The sequence below is a fragment of the Suncus etruscus genome, chromosome 11 (assembly GCF_024139225.1).
Source record: "Suncus etruscus isolate mSunEtr1 chromosome 11, mSunEtr1.pri.cur, whole genome shotgun sequence".
Taxonomy (NCBI): Eukaryota; Metazoa; Chordata; class Mammalia; order Eulipotyphla; family Soricidae; genus Suncus; species Suncus etruscus.
Window position 1 is genome coordinate 5,796,654 of NC_064858.1, and position 7,761 is coordinate 5,804,414.

General features: G+C 37.4%; 1 non-coding gene across 1 annotated transcript; it reads right to left on the minus strand.

The window, feature by feature from the left end:
• Positions 1 to 4,623: 4,623 nt before the first annotated feature.
• LOC126023224 (small nucleolar RNA SNORA51) lies at positions 4,624 to 4,752 on the minus strand. The gene has a single exon (XR_007500426.1). It is a non-coding gene; the product is annotated as a small nucleolar RNA SNORA51 (small nucleolar RNA).
• Between the last annotated feature and the right edge of the window lie 3,009 nt (positions 4,753 to 7,761).

The following is a 7,761-nucleotide window of genomic DNA, read 5'->3' on the forward strand; positions in this document are numbered from 1 at the left end:
AAAAATAATTTAAAACCCAAAGTTTTGAGAAAAAAAAAAAACCAACAAAACTCAAGTTTTTACGAAGTTCAATTGGAATGAAGGAGAGGATATTGCTATCATTGGGATGAGCAGCAAGCTTGAGATCAATAGAAAATTAACAATCCTTTCTATTTTCTCCTATTGGATGAATTATTGGCAATAGTTTGTAGGGCTTGAGGGAAGGGGGGAAGTGAATAGAATGTTGGGTATAAAAATAGTTCAGTTAACTCTACTGGTTAATTGAGATGCTGGTGCATGGCAAAGGATGAAATTGTGACTCTGGGAAACCATGGTTAGAGTTGATGGTCTCTAGGGTCAGGTTCAAGTATAGTGCTTATAAGATATGGTTTATTCCTACTGTCCAGTTTGTAGGAAAATCTGGAAAACTCTGTTTTGTTTCTGTTTTATTTTGTGCCACACCTGATGGTGCCCCTGAGTAATTTCTGGTTTTCTACTCAGGAATCATTCCTGATGCTATTCAGTACCATATGGGATGCTGGGAGTGAACCAGGGTCAACTGTATGCAGGGCAAATGCCTGACACACTGGACTATCACTCTGGCTCCTGTGTTCTTTCTTTGTTTAAATTTGTTTGGGGGCCACATAGTTCCATTCAAGGCTTGCTTCTAGTTCTTTGTTCAGTAATCAATCTTGGTGATCTTGGGAAACCCTCTGGGATGCTGTGGGTATAACCATGTTGGCAGCATGCAAGACAAGAACCTTACTCTTGGAGTCTGTGTGCTTAAGGATCAAGATACTGCTGATATGGGTAGTCTTGGACTGTGCATAAACTTTGGTTGTAGCACCCAAAGGAGACATGAAGACTATAAACACACCAATTGGATGAGGTTGGATTCTGCCTTTGATATGTGTTTGGTGAGGGAGGGCAGAAATAGTAGGGCAGAACAGGAATGTTAGCCTCAATCCCCAATCCCTTTAAAATCTACTCCCCAGATTTTGCAGCTGGTAAGTAGCACTAGTAATAATGACTATCTCTTAGCATCTTGAGAAGGTTGATATATGATCATACAAGTTAAGTGCCTGGGACAATACCGGGTGCGTCCTACTTATCATGGATTTGCTCTAACTTAGATCATTCCAAATTGTCAGTGAACTAGCCTCTTCCTCTCCTCAGATGCATTTGACATGCCTGTTTCTTACAGAACAAAGTGCTTGCAGCCACCTAGGAATCCAGATGTATTTAAAGACCTGGATGACTTTTGATCCATCTGTGTAAAAAACCATCAGACATCATTCTGCATTAATATATTCACATGAGGTGGAGAGGGAGAGGGAGATAGATCCCCAAAGACATATTATCAGAATTGGGCTCCAGATGGAGAATTTATGGGATTCAATGTATATTTTAAATTTAGACTTTGTTTTATTCCAATGCTTAAGAGAAGAGGAAAGAAAAAAAATGTTGGTTAGTTAAGTCCATGAAAAGAGTTTATCTAAAGCTTAAGAGTAAGGAACTATTGGATTAGCCTGGTTATTTATCTGAAAGAAGTTTCTTATTTTCCCTTAATATTTACTTACATTATAAAAGCATTGCAAGGCAATTATTTTCTTAAAATTAAGACAGGATGAAGCCTGAGAGATAGTACAACAGGTAAGTCTTGTAGGTGGGTGACATGGGTTCAGTTCCCCAATATTTTGAGTACTTCTAGGAGTCATTCCTGAGCACAGAGCCAAGAATGAGCACTGTGGGGTGTGTAGCTCCTGAACAAAACAAATAAAACAGGATGAAAATGGCTATAATAGGACCACAGCTGGGGACCACAGCAGTACTTTGCAGAAAGAGGGGTGTGTGCTCTATACCCATTGGTATACCCATTGGCTCTAGGGATCCCCTCTGCCCTTCCTCCTGACTCTCTACCTCAGACCTTCTCTTACTCCCCCTTCTTTTTCTCTATCTCTGAGCATTATCTAAAGCAGAGAACCAGTCACTGTTTCTGCATCAAACAGGTAAAAGATATAATATGAGGTCTTATCAGAGGCTGGAAGGGATTACTTAATTCTACATTTAATAGATGCATATATTGTATATTCCAATACTATGAATACATGCACATGATTGCATACTCAAATGGTCACACATTTATTCATGTTCCTTCTTTCTTCTCCTTCCTTCTGCATGATTTCCCAATTACCTTTCCACAAACCCATCTTGTCCCAAGCATTCAGCTGCTTTAGGGAGAATGAACATTATTGTACTAGGACTGCAGAAAACAAGGATAGACCTTCCACTGTGAACATCAAACTTGTGTCTTCATTTGTCTTTGTGGCAAACACAATTTCTAAATTCTCTCTCTTTTGTTTTTGGTTTGGGGCCACACCCAGTGACACTCAAAGGCTACTCCTGACTAAGTGCTCAGAAATTGCTCCTGGTTTGGGGGACCATATGGGATGCAGGGGATCAGCTGCATGCAAGGCAAACACCCTACTGCTGCATCACCACTTTAGCCCCTTCTAAATTCTCTTAAATTCTTGGTCCATTTGAAGTCAGGATCATCTATTTCTCCTAATGTATTTTGTGAGGAGTGGCACAACAAACAGTGCTCAGAGTTTACCTATTGCTTTATACTTAGGGATCACTCCTGGCAGGTTTGAGAATTCCTCTGGGGTACCCAGTATCAAACTTAGCTTAGCTCATTCAAAGCAAATGTCTTACCCACTGAACTATTGCTCCAGCCCCCATATTTCTAATTTCTAGAAGGTTCATCTAGTCAGTAATGGCTATACTTGCAAATTGGAGTGTAGAGGAAGTAATTTCTCTGTTACTTGAATAGAATGGGAGGGAGGAACAAAGAAAGAGGAGGTGTTTCAGAATGATGGTTGACTTTGAAGGAAAGGATGTCTAAAAAGAAAGAAAACAGGATTGAAATATGTTGTGCCTTTGTGTCAGGAAGAGGAAGATCAAGGCTACCTTGATCTCTTCAGTGCTAGAAATTCAAGTTCCCCTCGTATTCCTGTCTGACTGGGACCCTTCCCCCCATTCTGAATCTGCCATGTGGTACATATAGCTGCTGTAACATCAATGTTATCAGCATCCCAGCCAATCAATAATTTTTTAAAGAAAAGCATAGAGAAGAACACATGCCCTAACTTTAAGGCCATGTCACTAAATTTGATCATTTCATTTACATACCAGCACTTGTTCAGTTGCTCACCTGGACATAGAGAATAGGGGAAGCCTAATTGTTTTTTCAGTGCAGCTGAGTGCAGTGGGATTTGAATTGTCTGGAAGTTTTTCTCTGGGCATTAAGGGCTGAGCCAAATGGAATGATTTTCATAATTCTGTGTAGGAGTTGCCAAATAAAATCTCATGGCTTTACTTCGGCCAATTAAAGGATGGAATTAAAAAAAAATTCTGGTTGTGGGCCAGTTCTGCTAAGAATGAATGAGTGAGTACGTAGGTGTGTTGGATAGGAGAGATAAAAGAGGATGGGGGCAGATCTCGAGGTGAGAAATGACCAGACATATTTAGGGAAGTCAAGTGCAGGGCAGCTTTCCTATTACTGTGACACAATCTGAGTAGACACAATTTCTGTTGGAGGCTCCTTGGCACAACAGCCACATTGGGCACTTGAACTTGGTAGATATATCATAGACAGCAGTACTTGAATTCCCCGCATGAATTTGGTTGTCTCAAAAGTGTCCAAAATCCACCATGAGATATAGCTTCAAGGGGCTAAGAGCTAGTGAGGTCTAGATTTAGACTAGAAGGCAATGGAGACAGGAGGCTTGGGGTAGCATTAAATGAGCAATAGCCTTCTGGCTGTTTAACTATTGGATGAATGGTTGACCATCCTTATCAGATATAAGCTATTCCAGTGAATCTGATCTTCTGTCTTCCTCTGCTCCAAGACACAGGGATTTTCCTCATGTACAGAACCCATTGCAAGGAAGAGCAGAGAAATGGGTTAATTTTAGAGAGAAATTTATGATCAGGAAGAGACAGCTTCAATTAGAAATAGTGCTGACTCTTTCAAACTTAATAAAGCAATATTTTCCTCTTTCTTGAGAAATTTTAGATGTATTATGGCAAAGAAGTCAATTTCCTTACTAAGCTTGGTATTCACTTTGCCACTTCATTGTCTTTGGACCTTGCCCTCCTAATTGCACCAAAAATTAAAATTAAGGTTTTATATTTAGTGCATAAATGTGTCATTTAGCTGTACATCAGCCTGAGGACTTGACCTCAGAGAAACATCATTTATACAAGAGATAGTTTTCAGTAAGCTGATAGTTCTTTGAGAATCAAAAGTAGAAATTAGCAGGTTAAATGGCAAAGAAAATTAATCTCTCATAAATCAGGTGTTTCTTAGTATTCAGACTTGGAAAATGTATTCAGACACTCAAATAACTTAATTTTCACCAGTTAAAAAAATATTACGGTCATAGAATTTTAGTCATTTTGTTATGCCCGTATTCTTTTCAGCAGCCAGATTACTCAAATGCATTTTTGATAGAGTAACCAAAAAGATGTTCTTTTCTCCTTGCAGTGTACAACTAAGACTCACAGGCTCCAGAGAAAGAGCAATTATATGAGTGATATTGTGTCACTATTGCCTGCATTTTATTTTCTTTTTATTTTTTTGTCCCTCCCCCCATTCACAATACAGACCAGGCAAAGGGCCTGGTTGTGTATATGGGGAGCATTTACTGTACCTCCTCTTTCTATACAGTCTATGTAAAGAACACAGCCTGTGGTAAGCATTGGAAGGCCTTATCTTTTCTTTTTCTTTTCTTTTTTTTTTTGATTATATATATACATATATATACACACACACACATACATACACCCAGGACTGATGGTGTTGATCCACGGCATCTCATATGTTGCTCAAGCCTGCCAGGAGTGATTTCTGAGTGCAAAGCAAGGAGTAACCCCTGAGTGCCTCCGGGTGTGACCCCAAAACCCAAAACCAAAACAAACAAACAAACAAAAAAAGAAAGTAAAGAAACAGTTAAGCTTTCTAATGAATAAGGCCGTCTGCCCATTATAGTTTTTGTGCTTAACCCCACGAACCCAACTGGCTGCATTGTGTGGCCTGGTGTTGACACAAATAGTGACAGTCTATTTATTGTAAACACCTGTCAAAGGTGGCTTTACGAACATGGTTGGTGATGTGACCTTAACATTGTGGGGCCCATTCTTTGATAAGTGAGAGTCAGGAGCCCAAATCTTTTCCCATTTTAAAAAAGGAAATTACCTAAATATGCGGAGTCCTGTTAGATACATTAGCACATCAGTGATCAAAATCAATGGAGACCCCAGGAAAGGCAGGGATGTTGTATCAGATAGGTTAAAACTTCATGATATTTTGGTGTGAACTGTCCAGAAATTGGAGGTTACATTGTTTGGTGGTTGATAATATTTTCTTTTAATAAGGTTTCAGAGAAAATGAGTTCGGGTGGCTTGTTGGAAGCATCAAGAAGGATTTTGATTGAAAAAAAATTTAGAGTTTTTCATGTCTGCAGAACTGAAGGATTGCTTTATCATTTAGAGAAGAGAAATTTCATATTTTATCAACTGTTGAGTTAACACCCAGGCCTAATTTCGCAGAGCCATTGTTAAATTGAGGTTTTCTTCAGTATTTGTAAAATCCTCTCCCACCCTACTCCCATTGTCAACCAATCCAGATTTTGTTCTGATCACAAGGCTGATCTCTGCTTAATGTGCACTTGAGCTTGTAAATAAAATCTCGTTGTGTTAAATTGTGGAAGATGGCAAATTCTATTTGATATTACCTTTTTGTTTTTTATCCTCAAATAATTATTTGACAACATTCAGAGATTCTTCTATATTTGCCAACCTTTCTTTTTAGAGTTAAGGGCATTGTCCTGGCTCCAGTTAGTTATTGTTTGCAAATAACATACTTGTATTCAAAGTATTCAATGTGGTTTCCTATACTTGTATGTTGTGAAATTATTACCACGATAAGATTATTTAATACTTCTATCTTTCTACATGATTTTCTTTTTCTGTGGTGATAAGTTTTCAAGTTGACTCTTCTAACAATTTTCAAATGTGTAACAGTATTGTCAATTATATTTCCTGCCCTGTATAACACATTCCAAGAACTTAATCATCATATAAGTTTGCATCTGTTGACCAATATCTCTCCACCCCCAACTCTAGCCTCTGGAAACTATACTCTATATTCAGTTCACAAATAAATTAACCAACCAAAGAGACAGACTAATAAAATTGGATCTGAGCATGAGATGAGGTATAAAGTCTGGGGTTTGACCTCTAGTTTTATATCCTATGTGAACTTCCGAACTTAGCCTTGCATAAATCACGTGGCAAAAATGTATTTCTGAGCTTTCACCCACAAGACATACTCATCAAATATAGTTTCCCCACAGGACTCTTCAGTATCATGTAAGTGAATAATTAACATTCAAGGTGTTAAGACAATGTCCACATGATGGAAAATGTTTTGGAAAGAAATAAATGAGTGTATTACCAATGAATTTTTTTCTTTACAGAAAAGTCATTGAATTTGCTATCCAGACAGCTCACTCTCCGATAATTCATTGATAAATGGATGAATAAAAGATCACATTAAGAACATCAGAACATAATTTACAATATTCTATATTGGTATTCAGCATCAGCCAGCTATGGATATTCTCTCAGAATTAGAGATGTTACCTACCCAACTGAGCAGCAGCGTTGATATGCTGAATTTAAGACAGAATAAAAGACATATTCTCATGTTGATAGGAGTCTTCAGGAAGCATTATTCAAATTTGGTTGGCTAAGACCCATGGCAAGAAATAGAATTTACTTTGCAACTCAAATGCAAATGTATCAAAATGAAGTCAACATGCTCAGTGCATGATTTACTCGTTGTACCTAAGACTGATATTTTCTACTGTATTTTATTTCACTTTGTAAATAAATGGAACATGAGGTTATTATGCTAAGCAAAATAAATCTGAATCTAAAAGACAATTATGAGATAGTTCCTGGCATATGTGAAGCATGACTAACAAAAGCAAATGAATTAACAAAATTATGAAAATAATTTTTAGATTACGTGAAAGTATGAAAGTTAACGAAGGTGGAGGGAAAGAGGGATGAGATGGATGGATTGAGATATTTAATTTATAGTGTGAATAGTAGTGAGTAGTGGGTTTGGAGAGGTTGATGCACCCATCAATGAGTGACATAGCTCCAACTTTACAAAGTAACGTAAACTCATAAAATCAATAAAAGTTGATTAAAAAGATGAACTTAAATGTATATCAAATATATAACCTGTATAGAAGAAAAGAAAAATAAATTAGCTTATGTACCTTTTGATCATCCTATGGTCTGTACCATCTATGTAACTATCCTAAGAACAAAATAATTGACTTGAATCTCTTTATGTTCATTGCATGAGGTTGGATATCCAAGAATCTATTTGCAATGGGAAAAATACGATAGAGATAAAGGAGGCACTAGGGGAGAAGTTAATCCTTTCTGACTGGGCAAGATAGTGATCTTACTAATTTCAGGTGCTGGCCAGGTATCTATGGAATATGGATGGTTTTTAAGTTTAGAAGGGATATTCATATTAGAACTCAGAATAAAGATAACATAGCTTTTATGGACCAGTGCAATTTAGCAATTTACATTTGGAACTGGACCCTATTTACAAATGAAGTATTATCCTTTTTCTTTTCTTTTCTTTTTTCTTTGAGTCTTATCCTTAACCTGTGTATAATGATAGGCAAAATA